The sequence below is a fragment of the Microcaecilia unicolor genome, chromosome 6 (genome assembly GCF_901765095.1).
Source record: "Microcaecilia unicolor chromosome 6, aMicUni1.1, whole genome shotgun sequence".
NCBI lineage: Eukaryota > Metazoa > Chordata > Amphibia > Gymnophiona > Siphonopidae > Microcaecilia > Microcaecilia unicolor.
Genome location: NC_044036.1, coordinates 97,500,501 through 97,518,161, shown reverse-complemented (window position 1 = coordinate 97,518,161; position 17,661 = coordinate 97,500,501). Strand labels below are relative to the sequence as shown.

Here is a 17,661-nt window from a genome sequence, read left to right as displayed (position 1 = left end):
TCTGCGGCACACCACTGTTCATCCTCCTCCATTGAGAATAATGCCCATTTAACCCTCCCCTCTGTTTTCTGTCCAATAATCCACAGAAGGACATTGCCTCCTATGCCATGACTTTAATTTTCTCAGGAGGTACTTTGTCAAAAACTTTCTGAAAATCTAGATACACTACATCAACTGGCTAAGGGGGAAGGATGTGTGGTAGACCGGGACCGTGTTTGTGAGGAGCTAGCTAAACTAGATAAAGCAATGGGGCCTGATGGGATACATCCGAGGGTGCTTAAGGAACTTGGAGATGTTCTGGCGGCTCCGCTGTCTGACCTCTTCAATGACTCCTTAGAGTCTTGAGTGGTCCCGGATGACTGGAGAATGGCGGATGTGGTCCCTCTTCACAAGAGCGGAAGTAAGGAGGAGGTTGGGATTACAGACCTGTCAGTCTGACTTCGGTGGTGAGTAAACTAATAGAAACGCTTCTAAAGGGAAGGATTGTGAGGTTTCTCGAATCAAATGGACTGCAGGTCCCAAGGCAGCATCGAATTGACTGCAGGACCTGAGGCAGCATGACTTCACTAGAGGCAGATCATGTCAGATGATTCTGATTGATTTCTTTGACTGGGTGACCAAACAGTTAGACGTGGGAAGGGTGCTAGGTGTGGTGTACTTGGATTTTAGCAAAGCATTTGACACGATTCTGCACACACAACTGATAAACTGAGTGCCCTTGGTATGGGATCTAAAGTGACTGACTGGGTTAAAAACTGGTTAAATGAGAGGAGACAGAGTAGTAGTAAATGGAGTTTGCTCTTATGAAAGGGATGTTATCGGTGTGCTGCAGGGTTCGGTCCTCAGGCCGACCCTTTTTAACATCTTTGTGAGTGATATTGCAGAAGGGCTGTCAGGGAAGGCTTGTCTCTTTACGGATTATACCAAACTCTGTAATAGGGTGGACACCCCGGAGGGTGTGGATGGTATAAGGAAGGATCTAGTGAAGCTTTATGTTTAAATTTGTTTATTAATTTTCATTAAATACAAAGATACCATCTTTGATAAGATACACCAATATTGCAACATTTTTACAAAGGATAATCAAATATACTAACACTATTCCACAATTATATTAGTTTTATAGTCCACTAAGCAATATGAGAATTCAAGATAGTTTGAAAAACAATGGAAGTTGGAACTTAAACATAGTATAGACTTTAAGAAGAAATAAGCAGGAGGTTACCCTTTAATTATACAACCTTTTCTTTATATGGACTTAACCTTTATCACCTTGTGCATTAAGGAAAGTACGTAATTGTTCAGGGTCAAAGAAAATGTATCTTTTATCATTTAAAGTCAACAAACACTTGCATGGAAAACGCAGTTGAAAGTTTGCCTTAATAGCCAAAGATTCTTGTTTCATCTCTAGGAATTTATTTCTTCTCTGTTGAGACCAACGAGAAATATCTGGGAATATTGATACTTTACTGCCTTTAAATTCCGGATGAATATTTTTAAAATATAACCTCAGCAGAGCTTCTTTATCTTGTAGGAATACAAGATAATGAAACAATTAAATGAAGCTTTAAGACTGGTCTGAAAATTGGCAACTAAGATTTAATGCTAAGAAATGTAGGGTCATGCACTTGGGTTACAGTAATCCAAGGGAACAGTACAGTATTGGGGGTGAAGTGTTTCTGTGTACGGAAGAAGTGCGGGACTTGGGGGTGGTTGTGTCCGAAGAACTTAAGGTGGCCAAGCAGGTAGAAAAGGCGACGGTCAAAGCCGGTAGGATGCTTGGGTGCATAAGAAGAGGGATAACCAGCAGGAAAAAAAAGGGTGATAGTACCCTTCTGTAAGTCTCTGGTGAGGCTCCATTTGGAGTACGTAGTACAATTCTGGGGACCACACCTACAGAAAGATATAAGCAGAATGGAGCTCATGGACCTCAACATATGTATAGGCTGGAAGAGGGGATATGATAGAGACGTTTAAATACCTCAGTGGCGTTAATGCACAGGAGGTGAGTCTTTTCCAAATGAAGGAAAACTCTGGAATGAGAGGGCATAGAATGAATTTAAGAGGAAATAGGCTTAGGAAGAATGTAAGAAAATACTATTTCACAGAAAGGGTTGTGGATGTGTGGAATGGCCTCCCGGTGGAGGTCATGGAGATGAGGACTATGTCTGAGTTTAAGAAAGCTTAGGACAGGCACATGGGATCCCTTAGGTAAAGGAGGAGCTAGTGGTTACTGAGGAAGGGCAGACTGGATGGGCCATTTGGCCGTTATCTGCTGTCATGATTCTATATTTCTATGCTTATCCTCATGTTTATTCACGCCTTCAAAGAAATGAAGCAGATTGGTGAAGCAAAACCTCCCTTGGCCGAATCCATGCTGACTCTGCTTAAACTCAGTAATTAAACAATAGAAAACTGTATATAGATTAGAAAGCTACATAAAAATTGACAATCTTTATTACATAATTCAAAAATATATTAATTAATCAACATACCTATTAAAAAGTGAACATATTCCATTCGCTCCAATCAGTCTAAAACCAAATTTCCATTGCAGAACAGAGTAAATATATCCTTGTAATCACAGTTCTTCTTCTTGATCTCCAAATTAAATCTTTTGGAATCACCTGATCTTTGCAGTACAGAATAATCTCCAAAGTTCATTTCTCATAAATTAAAGTGTATGTATTCCTTTCTACAGAGCATATACAGCCCGAATATTTTCAGCTCGACACAAAATTGTGTTTCGCCACTAGAGTGTCCTTAGGAGCTGTTGATCTATAGTTGATCTATATGCACAATATTTACACATTAGTTTATTTAGAAACCAAACTCCAAATTTCATATTCAAAATTAATAAAAATTAACATCATAATAAATCTTACCATATTAGTAACATCAAACTATTTATAGCCAGACATAGCTAAGGAGTCATCAAGCTCCAGCTCAACATCGGAGGATATGAAACGCTAACTCATGTGTGATGACAGCGTCTCTTTTATAGATATACTAGCCGTTTAGCCCGTTAAAACGGGCAAGATTTTTGTTTGGCAAAATTCCTCTGTCCCCTGCCCTCTCCCCTCCCCTCCCTTCCCTTCCATGTGCATCTCCTTCCTGTCTTCCCTCTCCTCCATCCATGTCCAGCATTTCTCCTGCCCTCCCCTCCATCCATCTATGTCCATTAGCTCTCCTCTCTCCCCTGCCCTTCCCACCCATGGCCAGTGATTCTCTTTTACCCCATGTCCTCCCCTCTCATTCTTACCCCCTGTCCTCCCCTGTCATTCACATCCAGTTATTTTCCTCTATCCCCTTCCCTCTCTTCTGTACCCTCCCCTCCATCCATCCATCCATCCATGTGCATCTTCCTGTCTTCCCTCACCTGCATCCATGTCCAGCATTTCTCCTCCCCTCTCCCCCTCCAACCCTCCCCCGAGGTTGCCGCCCCTCCCCCCCGGGTCGCTGCTCCCACTCCCCCCCCCCCCCCAGGGTCGCCGCTGGCCCCCCTCCACCCGGGCCGGGGGCTCTCCTTTCCTCTCCATTGAGCTTACAGCACCTCACCTCCAAAACCACAGCAGGCAGATCGCCTCCCATCGGCCTTCCTTCCCTGCCTGTGTCCCGCCCTCGTGTGATGTAACGTCAGCGAGGGCGGGACAGGCAGGGAAGGAAGGCCGACGGGAGGCGATCTGCCTGCTGCGGTTTCGGCGCTGTAAGTTCAATGGAGAGGAGAGGGCCCGGCCTGGGTGGAGGGGGTGCCAGCGGCGACCTCGGAGGGGGTTAGCGGCCTCGGCGGTTCCCTCCTTCCCCTTCCGTGTTCCAGGTCCACTCCTCAGCGCAGCGTTTCTTTCCCTCTGTTCCGTCCTCTGAAGTCATCACGTCTTGACGCAGGGGCGGAACAGAGAGGGAAGTCTCTACTGCGCATTTGCGGGTGAGTCAGTCACTTGCCATTTATATGTTTGATGGGAGGTCCCTCAGGTGAAAGCTATCAAACATGTTCATCACACTGAATTTCTCTTAGTCCATTAGGTTCAATTGTTTTTAATGAGTAAATCAATTTTTGTTCATTACCTAGAAGCCATCTGAATATATCACCCCCCCCCCCCCCATTGTTGTGAACCTGATATAACACCACAAATTGTAAGTTATCCAATTTGTGCCTAGCTGTCAGCCAATGTGAAACAAAAGGAGCCTCCCTTTTATTGATCTTAATATTACTTAAGTGTTCTGCTATCCGTACTTTTATTTTATTTTATTGATCAATATACCATTTTTTAAGGGGCATTGAATGCCGTAAACCACCCCTGCTGAGTTTGCAGTTGGTATGATTTTTCAAAAGGAAACAACACATGACGTATTTACAATAAATGCAAGCATTGCAAACAAAATGTCCTTTACATTTATCATCCAATAAACATATTTCATTACAGATAATATTTCCCCCAAGTTATTCGTTCTTCTGTATGCAATTTTAGGAAAATTAGAAAAGTTTTGATAAACTGTTAACACCTTCCAGTGCTTAAAAAGGATTTTATGCAATTGAATAACTTGTTTAGAATATGGGAGAATACACATCAACGCATCTGCCTTAGTGTAGTCTGAATCATATAAAAGCCATTCTCTCTGAGCATTTTTTGCAAGTTTATAAGCTTTTCTAATTACTTTATTTCTGCTGCTATCAAAGCATGCCATTTAAATTCATCATCAGTATAACATAATCGTTTTACTCTTAAAAATTGCCCTACTGGAATTCCATCCTATGTTTATCTGGGATCGTAGCTCCGATAGTGGAGAAGAGAATTATGATCAGTTTTCTTCCTAAAAACAGATGTGCTAAAATGGCCATCTGAGAAATTGATAGAAATATCCAGAAAATTATTTTGTTTTTCATGTACTATCATTTCAATAGTAATATTATCACATCGATTTAAATAATACAGAAATCCCCTCAAAGTTGATTCATCGCCTAACCATACAAAAAAGATGTCATCAATAAACTTCCATATGAGAATGAATTTGAAAAATACTGATGTGTAAATAAAATTCTTTTCAAATAAACCCATATATAGACAAGCAATACTGGGTTGGGGGGGGCAACAGTCACCCCCATTGCTACTCCCTTCGTTTGCAAATAGAAAGTGTCCAAAAATCAGAAATAGTTATTATCTGTCACTAATGTTGCCATTTTTTTCATTCAATTTGTTTAATTCAGTCACAAATATTGAGCCATCAAATCTTTGGCTTTGCGTAATATTTGTATACTAGTAAAAAAAAGGCCTGTTTCTGACACAAATGAAACGGGCGCTAGCAAGGTTTTCCTCGGAGTGTGTATGTTTGAAAGAGTGTATGTGAGAGTGATTGTGAGAGAGAGAGAGTAAATGTGCGAGTGTGTGTGTGACAGAGAGAGAGTGAGTCTGGGTGCGAGTGTGTCTGTGAGAGAGAGTGTGTGTGTGTGTGTGTGTGTGTGTGAGAATCAGAGTGTGTGCAAGTGCGTATGTGAGACACAGTGAGTGTGAGAGAGAGAGAGTGTGTGTTTCACACAGATACAGTGTGTGTCAGAGAGAGTGTGTGTGAAACACAGACTCTCTGTGAGACCGAGTGTATGAGACCAAGAGAGTGTGTGAGTGACTGTGTGACACATAAGAGAGTGAATGTGATACAGTGTGAGACATAGAGTGTGTGAGAGACAGTGTGTGAGAGTGAGAGAGAGAAAGACACTGAGTGTGTGAGAGAGTGTGTGAATACACAAAGAAATCATGCAAAAATATGATGAAAGAATAATAGGATGGGACCCATGAGTCCGAACGGATGATAGTTCCCTCAGAGTCAGGTAGTGCAAAGAAAAAAATCTCAAATGATGAGAGGAAGAAATAGTGCTTACAGAGATTGTTTACATGATGGCTGCATACTGACAAATGGAGGAGAACACAGACAGAAGGGGTGCACAAAAGTTCTCCTTGATGAGTGTGACAGAGCACAAAAGATTCTAAATACAGAAGCCAGATACTGTAGCACCTTCTTGTTACCTTGTAAACCTCCCCAAAGGAGCCTCATCCTAACTTGCAGATTCTCTGGAAACACTGCTCAAAGAACAGCTCCCTCCTGCTCTCATCATAGAGTCAGCTATGTAGTGGCTGTCGCTCTGGACTACGGAAGGATATGCTCTGTGGTCGAGCCTGACTCCAAGACTGGCAGCGATGTGGGAATATACGACTAATGGGTGGGACACTCTTGTCTGGTGGGCAGGGAGGCAGAGTATAGCAGAGAGGGCACCCTTGCCGTTTCCGTGAGAAGCTGCACTCTGCGTCCTTGAAAAAGGCTGGCACGGGGATTGGGGTACGACTGAGAGGAGAGTCCCCCATGGCATCCTGGGACAATGGCATGGCGGGCCTTGGGTACCCTAGCAGCAGCGGACAATAGACGCACTCAGTTCCATTCTGACTCTCACGTTTCCTCGCTTAGCAACGGGTGAGCGATGCGATTCGCTGAGTGTCAGTGCTCCGCCCTCGACGTCATCACGTTGTGATGCGAGGGCGGGGCAGACACTCATGGAGAAAAAGTGATCTACACAACTACACATTTAGAACGTTTGAACTTTTGGAGGCTTCATTAGAACGTTGGAGGTGCGTTTTATAGAGAGAGAGAACGCCTGAACGTCTAACGTAACCAGTGACTGCTGAGATAGATCCACAGATTCCAAAATCTTAATTAAATGCATTGAATCTCTTAAGTATGATTGTAATTTCAAAACAAATTCACCCAAATAAAAATTTAAATATTGAGAAAGAGGTTCTAATAACGATTGCTTACTGGATACATTAGGGCACCTCGGTGGAGATAATAAAGACTTATGTATTGTTGGCATGAAGTATATAATAGATATTTTAGGATACTTATTATACAGATATCTAAATTCCCTATTAGAAATTACTCTTTCCAAGGAAACTTGAGATAATTTCAGCAGTTGTTGTTGTTGTTGAAGGTAACACGTATAGTCATATTCATCTCTATAATTTGATATCTTTTGAGATTTAGTTTGCTGTCTGTATTGCTCCATTTGTTGATTATGTTCTAATAATTTGCTCTGATAAATCTCACTTGAATATGATTTTTTCATAATATCCATTTTTTTAATTAACTCCTGGTGATGCTGATCTAATAACCGAGTTAATCTATCGATTGTCAGGAGCATTAAATCAAGGGAGCAGTTAGTGATTATTTGATTCCACTGCTCAACAAACTCACTATCATCTAGGAACCAAGGTTCCTTATTTATGCATAACCTACATGGAACTCTTTGACTGTGGCAGTACTCCACTAAAGCTGCCACATTATGTTCTAACCTAATAACATATTTAATTTATTCAAATCAGCCCATTCTAATATCTTACTATGTTCCTGGGAGGTAAATAAATGACCCCCTGCCATAAGAGATGAAATCCGATCTTTATTTAAGCCAGACTATGATCACGTGACGCCATGACCAGGAGCGGTTGTTGAAATCTCCGCTCCGGCCAGCTTACCCACTAAACCCTCAAAATCCAGGAAACTGCCCCAGTAAAGAACCGCTAAACATATTAACCCGCAACAAGAAGGAAAGGTAATTAAATCAGTGTTACTCACAGAGGAATTCCATGGCGGCGAAAAGCGTTCGCCGAGAAAAAGAAAAGACGCGGGCCAGCGAGGAAAAAATGGCGGCTCCGGCGAGCCCAGCTGCGACTGCCTTGAGCTCTGTGTGGGTGGCGGAGGTGGCGGCGGAGGTGACGGCCGCCATGGAGCCTTTGTTGGATCGGCGCTTGGGGCCCATAGACAGTAAAATAACGCTAGTCCAAGAAAACTTGGGACAGCTCACTAAAGAACTGGTGGAGTATCAGCAACATCATGGAGCCCTCGAAGACAGAGTGCACAAAATGGAGGAGGAAAATACTAAGCTTAAAACCATGGTGGAAAGCTATGAAGGAAAGCTTGAAGACCTCGAGAATAGATCACGGAGGAATAATTTAAGATTTGTGGGTCTGCCTGAGGCCTTGGAGACTGCAAACCTGCGGGTATTTTTGGAAAAATGGCTGCCAGAACAACTACAACTCCCAGAAGACCTAGGAGTTCTCCAGGTAGAGAGAGCACTTCGAGTGGGGCCCAAACACGCGGAAGCCGCACGTCCAAGAGTGGTGATCTGCTGCATCTTAAACTTTGCGCACAAAGAGGCAATACTGCAGGCTTTGAGCAAAGATCAGGCGCTGCAATATGGGAACAAAAAGATTTTATGTTTCCAGGACTATTCTGCAGCGGTGGCGATGCAGAGAAGGAAGTTCTCTCCTATCTGCACAAAACTTTTTGAAATGAAAATTCGATTTGCACTGCAATATCCAGCTAAATTAAGAGTCACCTATCAAGCGGCCACGCAGGTTTATACAACGATTGAACAAGCACAAGCTTTTTTGAACTCCGTGGAACACCGCTGATTGAGAGGTTAAGCGGAGGATCAACAGATATCTCATGGAAGATGGGATCGAGGAAAGCATAGAAACAACAAACTGGATTACAAAATGTTAATTAGATTTGGAAGATGTTAATGCCAATTGGATGAGCGGAATTGGTGGACCGGCAAGATTACGACCACAGGAGGAAGCCTAGGAGAATTTCTTGGGCAACTAGAACCCCTGGGGCGTGTGCTATAAAATGGATTTGGCAGAGGACTGGGATTATTGAGCAGAATACCACAGAGAACCGAGACATAACCTTTACACCATAAAATTGTGTTGATTTTGCCAGAGCGGCTTGGATTAATATCAGAGTGATACTGCCGAAGACCACCCCAGGGACGTTCTTGCAGAGGGCTGTGGAGGATCCTCCTTACAGACCAGAGAGAAAGCCTGAGAACTCTGGAATAAGGTTTTGTGAAGTTTGTTTAATGCTGTTTTTTGGACTATCTGGAAAAGTTACACAACCAAAAGTTAGAGACATACTGAAGAGGGGGAAGATGAGGAAGAGCAATTTATGTTAGTTGGTTTACGAGAGGGAGGGGGTAGGAGGTGTTATACGTGATGGTCTCATTTAGAGACTTGGGTTCTGTAGAAGGGAGGTTGGGGTTTCAGGGGGTAATTGGGTATCATAAAGGGGAAGATGGGGGGGAATGAGACCTGGGAGATACGGCTAGTGGAGTTTGGGAATGAACTAAAATGGCTTATGACGGTGTATGAAGAGGGGTGGGGGCTGGGACATCCCTCTTCCTTGAATAAATGGTATACATCTTGTGAACATATTTTTTATGTGAACTGGGTCCTCTAAAAATAGTTACATGGAATGTGGGAGGGATCTCTTCCCCAATTAAACGTTCAAAAATTTTGCAGCATTTGCAAAGACATAAAGTAGATATAGCCCTCCTCCAGGAAACCCATCTATTGGCTGGGGAACATGCTAAATTGCGAACTTGGTGGGTGGGGGATTGTGTATCCGCAGCTGCACAGGGAAAGAAAGGAGGGGTTGCCATCCTGTTTCGAAAAGGAATAGTGGATAAGGTGGAGGTGAACTTCACTGATCCAGGGGGTAGATTTCTACTATGTGAGGCTCATATACAGCGCCAAATCATGTTGTTTGGCAACGTATATGCTCCGAACCAATATGATCGGAAGTTCTATAAGATGATCACCTCGCGACTGTTAACGAGCAAATCTTTGCCCATAATAGTAGGGGGAGACTTTAATATGGTGATGGACCCCTTGATCGATAGTACCGGGGCTAGGAGGAATGAGCTTAGACAGGAGTCTCGGGGGCTGCCTAATCTTTGCCGACAGGTGGGGCTAGTGGATGCCTGGAGGATTTTCAATCCGCAGGAGAGAGACTATACACACCTACCAAGGGCACACGGCACACAGGCTCGAATTGATTATTTGTTGATTTCAGAACAGATGTTCAATTCAGTGACGGCATCTGTAATAGGAGCAGATGTGATATCGGATCATGCCTGGGTGGAATTGAGCTGGGTGCCTAAGGAAGAGAGGGGAGTGGCACGGAGATGGGTGTTTCCCGCGGAGCTATATCGGGATCAGGGTTTTAGGGCCTCCATACATCAGAGTTGGCGGGATTATAAAGAACACAATGCAATACACGTTGAAGACCCGGTCCTGTACTGGGAAACGGCCAAGGCAGTATTTCAAGGAGAAATCATCAGCTATATGGCTCACAAACGTAAGACTAGGAATAGAGAGATACTGAGGTTGAGTCAGTTAGTCTGCAGAGCTCGGAGAAGATATGGGCAACAGGCCTCCATTGAGAATAGACAACGTTTAATGCTCTTGCAGACGAAATTAAATGAAATACTTCATTATAAAGCAGTTACAGTAAATCGCAAATCTATTGTAAATATCAATTATATAAGCATGGGAACAAATGTGGTCGTTTGATGGCACGCCTGATTGCAACCAAACAGGGTAAAACTAGGATCTTGACTATGAAGAAGAGGCAGGGAGAACGGGTCCATACGGACAAGGAGATTAGCGAGAGCTTTTATCAATATTACAAAAGATTATATGAGGCCCCGCCGGATGATGGTCTATCGGGAGACTCCTACTTAGATCAGATGGGATTACCAACACTGTCCCCTCAAGAGGCGCAGCGACTTAATATTCCTATTACACCAGATGAGGTGTTTCTGGCGATTAACCAAGGCGCACTGCTTAAGGCACCGGGTGTAGATGGCTACCGAGCGGAATTTTATAAGATCATGGAAGAAGAAATAACTGAGCCCCTGGCTGCAATGTTTAACATATTAATAGAGCAAGAAAGGATGCCTCCGGATTTAAATACAGCTTGTATTATAGTACTCCCTAAGAAAGGGAAGGATCTGGAACTAGTTGAATCATATAGGCCGATTTCGCTTCTAAATTATGAAGTGAAATTGATGGCTAAGATCTTAGCAAACAGATTAGCGAGAATCCTGCCGAATCTTATACACGACTCCCAAGTGGGGTTTGTAAGGGGACGGAAAATCACTAAGAATGTTTGCAAGGTTTTGACCTCATTAGAAGCCAGATGTCGAGGGAAGGAAAATTCTTTGTTAATAAGCTTTGACGCTGAAAAAGCTTTTGATAAAGTAAAATGGAATTTCCTATATGCTGTTCTTCAGAAATATGGCTTCACGGATAGATTTTTATCAGGGATCAAAGCATTGTATTCAACGCCAAAGGCCAGAATATCGGTAAATGGGATTGAGACAAAAGATTTTGAAATAGGCCGGGGAACCCGCCAAGGTTGTCCTCTGTCACCATTATTATTTGTGCTAACACTGGATCCCTTGTTGAGAGAAATTGAGGAACAGAAAGTGGTAGCGGGGGTAACGATAGGGAACGAGGTCTTTAAAGTAGCGGCTTTCGCAGATGACATCTTGGTCCATTTAACAGAACCACAGGAATCCTTGAACACTCTATTAGAGATCTTCTCTGAATACGGAGACTATGCGGGCCTCAGTTTGAATTTAGAGAAATCGGAGGCCTTGGCCTCCTCAGAGGAAGTGTGGAGGCGGTGGAGAGGCAAATTCCCTCTGAGGAAAGCACAAACCTCTTTTAAGTATCTAGGAATCTTGATGCCTATGGATCCTTCGCGGTTGTATGATCTTAATATTACTTGGCTGTTAGAGGAGACCCAGCAGGTGCTACAAGGATGGCTGGACTTGCCGTTGTCAGTGTTAGGGAGAGTAAACTTGATTAAAATGGTGTTGTTCCCCAAGTGGCTCTATGTGATGCAGACCATCCCAGTCTGGCTCCGACGGAAAGACTTGAAGAGTTTTTACAAGTTAGCATCAAAGTTTTGTTGGAGAGGCAAGAAGCCACGGGTTCGTTTCTCACGGTTAGTAGGCAGCTGGAGCCGAGGAGGAATGGGCATGCCAAATTTAGAACTATACAATCAGGCATGCCAGTTGCGTTATCTAGGAGATTGGTGTTTAGATACACAACGATACACTCCCACAACGCTGGAGGCAGCACTTTGGGAACCTTATCAGCTTTTTTCGCTTTTACATCACAAAACACGTGATCTACCGGAAGGATTAAGTAAAAGCGTGATGTTGCGATCGCTCCGAGAGGTGTGGGGAGTGCTTATACGACAACTAGGAGGGGACTCAACAATAACGGATTTGATAGCCATATGTGGGAATGGTGCATTTTTGCCAGGATTGTCAAGCCGATACTTTGTTGAATGGGCTAGTCGGGGAATTTCTAATTTGGAACATCTGGTGGGTGAAGATGGGCAGCCCCTTACAGACGAGGAATTATTGGGAAAGGTAGGTGACTCCTGGGGGAATAGATTTGCTATACGACAAGTGCGACACTATATCACTTCTTTGCCGGGAGATCCGCTGAGAACTCGGTTGGGGGAAAAGGTACGAAAATCTTTTCACTCTTTTGGTGAGGGCGAACTCACAATATCTTTGCTTCATAAAACACTATCAGGATGGCAGCCCCCCAGGGACTACAGACAGCTGAAGAGTGCTTGGGAAAAGGAATTGGGAGTTGTAGTGACATCATGGGACATCACTAAATCAGTAGCACGAATACCCCTATTAGTATCAGATGCTCGTTTGAGAGAATGTGCCTATCGTTGTATTCATAGGGGATACATAACTACAGCTCAACTAGCACATATGGGAGGGAATCGCAGCCCAGATTGTCTCAAATGTGGAAGGCACCCTGGCACAATGCTGCATATGTTTTGGAGTTGCCCAATTTTGAAAAGGTTCTGGACACAAGTCCGAGGTTTTTGGGAGGAGCGGTTGGGGCTACGGATCCTGGGGACAGCTGAACAATTGATTTTAGACATTCCGGGGTCCTTTAGAGGGCGGAATCGCTTTGAAACATTAATGCTCCGTAAGATGAGCTTATTGGCCAAGAAATGTATCTTACAGTACTGGACAGTCAAGGATCCTCCGGCATATTGGCACTGGAGAAACCAGTTACATCAGCTGGTGTCTTGGGAGGCTGGAGAATCTAGGCTCTCACAGAAAAAGAGAGTCACATTTTTGGCTGTCTGGGGTCCTTATTTGCAAAGTCTAAGCCATAGAGGTCGTAGTTTACTTTTAAATACAGGGTGAACTCCACGGGCTGTTACTGAATGGTTTTCCAGGTCTGGGGTAAAGGGGGGGGGGGGAGTAAGGAAGGGAATGGGAGAGGGCGGGGGGAGGATAGGTATATTGATGGGGTAATAAATGTTGGCATAAAATTCACAAATGCTGTATGTTAATTAACAATTGTTGCATATTTAGATGGAGGTTGGATGGACGTTATATGCAGAGCCTGTATGACAATGTTTGTGTTGCTGCAATGTCAATAAAAAACGTTTAAACATAGTTAAGCCAGACTTCGGAGTCCCAGCCTATGTCCACCATAATTCCTACAGTACTGAATATCAACAATACAAGCTTTGGAATAAATAAGAGTATAGCTTCCTCATAGAAACATTAATTAAACAATAGAAAGCCTTATATAGATTATAAAGCTACATAAAAATTGACAATCTTTATTACATAATTCAAAAATATGTTTATCAACACACATATTAAAAAGTGAACATATTCCATTCCTTCCAATCAGTCTAAAACCAAATGTCCATTACAAAACAGAGTAAATATGTCCTTGTAATCACTCCTTCTTCTTCTTCTTGATCTCCAAATTAAATCTGTTGGAATCACCTAATCTTCATAGCAGTATAAAATAATCACATCCAAAGTTCATTCTTCATAAAGTGTGTGTATTCCTTTCTACAGAGCACATACATCTCAAGTATTTTCAACCCAAAATTGTGTTTTGCCACCAGGGTTTCCTCAGGAACTGTTGATCAATATGCACAATATTTACACGTTGGTTTATTTAGAAACCAAAGTTTCACATTTAAAAATTAATAAAAATTAACATCTTAATAAATCTTACCATATTAGTAACATCAAACTATTTATAGCCTGTTATAGCCTGACATAGCTGAAGAATCATCAAGCTCCAGCTCAACATATCAATCAGAAGATATAAAACACTAACGCATGCATTTGCTGTTACTAATATGGTAAGATTTATTATGGTGTTAATTTTTATAAATTTTTGAATGTGAAATTTGGAGTTTGCTCTGCTTAAACTCAAACAGGACTGGGGGACCATGATCCTTATTGTGCCTTACCTTCTGTCGTCGTCCTCCAAAGATCTGAGGAGACTAGACTGTTTTCTGATTCTCAAGATGCAGCACCCCAGTCCCGCTTTGAATGTAGTTGCAAAAACCTCAGAAAGGCGGTATATCAAGTCCCATTTCCCTTTCCAGTCACTGGCTCTCACAGCCTAGATGTTACGAGTATAGAACTTACTTTCCTACAACTGCCTGAGGGTGTCTTCAGAGTCCTGTTGGCTTCCAGGAAAGATTCCAATAAGAGGTGTTATACTTTTAAGTGGAGGAGGTTTGCCACCTGGTGTGAGGGCAAAGCCCTACACCCCCCTCTTTTGCCCTACACAAAACCTACCTGAATACCTCCTACACCTTTCTGAGTCTAGTTTGAAGACCAATTCCTGTAAGGGTTCACTTAAGTGCAATCAGTGCTTATCACCATGTAGGAGGAAAACCCCATGAGAAGTTTGCTATGACAAAGCTCCCCATCAAACCTTTTATTGTGTCATGGGACCTCAATGTCATTCTCACCCAGCTGATGAAAGCTCCTTTTGAGCTGCTAGATTCCTGTCATGTGAAGTACCTGACCTGGAAGGTCATTTTTTTTTTTTTTTGGTGGCATTTACTTCAGCTTGCGGAGTCAGCAAACTTCAGGCCCTAGTAGCTGATCCACCTTGAAATAAGAATTCATTGAGGATATTTGCAGAGCTCCAACATGGTTACACATTCACATCTCATTATTGCCTTGAGCAGCATACCCGATGTGACAGCAAGCTTAGTCTGATAATACTGCATAACTTGTTTGGTGTCTAGAATCCAACTCCACCCTCCTAGGCTCATTTTTCTTCTCTTCCCGACTACACCCTCACAACAAATCTGTATATAGTTTCAGGTTGAATAATTCTGCCTGTCCTTGCTGTTGCAAGTCCCTAGTGTCCTTGCATTGTTGTTTTCGGTGAGCCTGGTAGCTAGGGATTCCCATATATGAGAAATCTTGTCTTCAGAGAAAGCAAAGTTATTTACCTGTAGCGGATGTTCTCAAAGGACGGCAGGATACATATTCTCACATCCCCTCCCACCTCCCCTAGGAATTGCATTCTTTTGTTTTGATGTTATACTGCTGGCCCCTGCGTTCGCATGTCAGACAGGAAGGCACTTATTCATGCACAGTGGGATGCTGCCAAAAAGCTTCTTAAAGATATAGAACTCTATGTAGCATCTGTGTCGGAGCTCTGTCGGATGACGTTACCCATATGTGAGAACACGTCCTGAGAAACTCTTGCGATTAAAGTAAAATTCCATTGTATGGCAGTGAGGTATTGATGTGCTCAGGACAAAACATTTTGGTTCATTTGTTTTATTTTTCCTGATTTTGGTATGTATTTTTTTTTATGTGTTTCACACATTCCTTTTAACATTTTAATATACGTTCCTTCTTGTCTCTGCTAGACTAGTCTTAATCAGTGGGTTATGTCCAGCAGATGGAGGTACGAGAGGAGAAAAGACATTTTCAGTGACAGTGGAACAAGTAATAGTGCATCTGGAACTTCCACAAAATCAGAAAGCAAACATAAACCAAACACCAAAATACAAAAGTTTGCTTGAAAAACTACTACTAGTCTATAAGCCATTATTAAAATGACTTGGGGAAAATCCACTGCTTATTTCTAGGATAAGCAGTATAAAATGTATTGTATTGTTTTGGGATCTTGCCGAGTACTTGTAATCTTGATTGGCCACTGTTGGAAACTGGATGCTGGGCTTGATTGACCTTTGGTCTGTCCCAGTGTGGCAATGTTCTTATGGAGCACTGAACCATCACTTAACATCAAATAGACCAATAAACAGGAAACCGCAAACCTCCCTGGAATGATTCAACTGAAAACAAATCAATCCAGCATGGGGTCCAGCTCTATCATTGGTTTAAACAATATCAGAAAAAAAGAGGCAGTAGGAAGAAGCTTCACCATTGAAATAAAGTGAAAAAAAAAGCCAACTGCTCCAAAACAGACTGATTCAAACAGTTTAACATTTTTAAAAAAATTGTTGGTGGGGCCATACCCTCTAGAACACCAACAACTGCGAAAAGTAAAATACCACAGTCCACAGTCTGCAACTTGGTTGTAGAGTCCTGGGGTCTGTTTTTTCTCCCACAGATAGGTCCACAGACCCTTTCCTAGTCACGTTGTTGGAGCTTTGTCTTCAGCCCTCCACTCTGAGCCAAGGTCCACATGGATTGAGGTCATTGAGATTAAAGTTGCAGTGTTATATGAAACTAGTATTACTGGGATCAAGAATAGAGATTACTGTATTTACGTTGAAAATGGAGTTTATGGAGAATCGAATAAGGAAGAAACAATTTACGCAGTTTGGATGTTCCCAAATTCCCCCATAATTCCTCCCATAAATATGGTATGTAAATACTCTAAAGACATTTTGGGAATGTCATCTCAAACTATTCCTCCTTTGATAAGAGTTCAGTATATAACTCTTAAGGCAAGGGGGAAATATGAGGAAAATTATTTTATAAAAAAGGAACAAGCTTCTCTTGATTTGACTGGCTTCCTTGAATCATTTCTGGAAGTAGTGACTCAAAGAACAACCCAGGTGTCTACTTTTGCCCTGGAATCTGGCTGTAACTTGTGATTCATTTATACTTTGGACACTTGAATGAGCAGTTGTTAAGTTCTAAGATACGTATTTTTCCTGATATAGAGAAGAGGAGAGAATATTTCTTTTAAGCCTCTAAGCTAGCTTTTTGTGAAGTCTCCTTGTGTTTGTGTGATAGTACTTAGGTGTAATGCTTTTATGTTTATTGATCCCAAACAGCTCAATTATTTTTTGAAAGGTAGGGGAGGTATTGTTACCCTAGGTTCAGCTTCTCAAGGCATATGAACACTGAGAAGACTAACTACTGCATTTAAACTAGTGTTTATGGGTGGTTTATTTTCTTTTGCCTTAATTTTTACCATTAAGATATTGGCCCTTAGTCATTGTGATCAACCATTATTTTTCTTCATTGTTTGAGATTACTTTATTTTGTTATTGTGTATGTTTCTTGGTCACTCTGTAATTGATGTGCTAGTATTATGAAATCATTAAACATACAATTTTAAAAAAGTGTATAGAACCTTCTGGTAGAACCTTTTCTTTAAGCCAGTAATATATCTCCTACTTTGTCCAATAAGGGGAGGCCTGCCAATAGGGCCAGTCAGTAGAGGTTGGGATGAATCAGCTTCCTTCTTTGCTGTGTTAGAGTTGGGTTACATGGGAGCATTATTAGAGACACCTGTACTAACTGTTTGCAGGTAAGGGAACCAAATCTGTATTTGCCAATAAGATACTACTAGTATTAGATGTGCAGAGTATCATCCTAGATATACGAGAATTGAATGAAATGAATACAGTAGTATTCTTCCAGGAGATCATGAATGTATCAGTGTTACTTGATTGTGACACAGATGACAAGAACAGAAAAATTGACATTTCTTGTTCTGTTCAGTTGTAAAGAGATTTATGAGTGGACTT

The 17,661-nt window shown here is 42.2% G+C and overlaps 1 protein-coding gene across 1 annotated transcript in view; it reads left to right on the top strand.

The window, feature by feature from the left end:
• CEP350 (centrosomal protein 350) overlaps positions 1-17,661 on the top strand; it is a 411,134-nt gene that overhangs the window by 237,173 nt on the left and 156,300 nt on the right. The window lies entirely within an intron of this gene.